Genomic DNA, 1,201 nt, shown 5'->3' on the forward strand with positions numbered 1-1,201 from the left:
ATCTCACAGTAATCTTCCTGCCTCATCCTCCTAAGGGAAATTTATCTCTCCTTATGGTGAGTCTTACTCCATTTTGTATAGGTAGCAGATTTTCTTTATGTATTCATCTGTTTATGGACATGTAGCTTGTTTCCAAAATTTAGGTATTATGACTTGTCCTGCTATAAAAAGGGAATTCATATATCTCTATAAGATGTCATTACAGATTTTGTGAAGATATCCAAAAGAGTTCTACCTGAGTCAAATGGATCTCTGATTTTAGTTTTTGGTTTTTTTGGAGGAATCTCCAGAGTGGTTGCACTATTTCTTATTTCAATAAACTTTGCAGAATGGTTCCCATTCCCCCACAACCCCATCTGCATTGTTTGAGTTCCTGAAGCATGCTTACTGGAATAAGGTCAAACTTCAGTGGATTTTGACTTGAATTTCTCTAATGGACAAAGATATTGAACATACTTTTTTCTGCATTTTTGTGGCCTTAAATGAATTCTCATTTCTAAAATTTGGTTTTATTTTGGGGTGTCTAATGTTTTTGAGTTCTTAATATATATTTTAAATGTTAGTCCTCTGTCCAAGGATTAGCTGACAAAGATTTTCCCATGCTGGAGGTTTTCTCTTTATTCTGTTTGTTGTTTCCTTTGCAGTAAAGAATCTTAATTTAAAATAATCTCATTTGCTGATTGTTGATATTATTTCTTCTGAAATTGAGTTATTCAGAATATCCTTGCTCCTGCCCATGTCTTCAAAAGCTTTACCTGTTTTATTTTCTCTCAGATTCAGTGTTTCTGCTTTAATATGTAGTTAGTTATCTTGTCCATTTTGGCTTGGTTTTTGTACAGAATGTGTGAGAAATGGGTCACTATTTTAGTTTCTGTATTAGGATCACAAGCTCTTCCAGCAGTTTTTGAACTTTCTTCACTCCATGTTGTTTGACCCTTTGTCCAAAATAAAGTGATTAAATAAAGTGATTAAAATAAGTGGCTGGGTTTGTTGATTCCTTCTGAATTCTATTGTGATCCAAATGTATGTTTTTGTGGGCTGGGGATTTAGCTCAGTGGTGCCACTTTCTGCTTCACAAGTGGAAGGTCCTGAGTTTGATTCCTGGAAACCCCCCCACCCCGGCACCAAGTATGTTTTTGTGGCAATACCACAACATATTTATCACTGTAAGTTTGCAACATAACTTTAAATCTTGAATAAT

This window comes from Fukomys damarensis, unplaced genomic scaffold (assembly GCF_012274545.1).
Source record: "Fukomys damarensis isolate Sample0158 unplaced genomic scaffold, DMR_v1.0_HiC HiC_scaffold_32, whole genome shotgun sequence".
Classification (NCBI taxonomy): domain Eukaryota; kingdom Metazoa; phylum Chordata; class Mammalia; order Rodentia; family Bathyergidae; genus Fukomys; species Fukomys damarensis.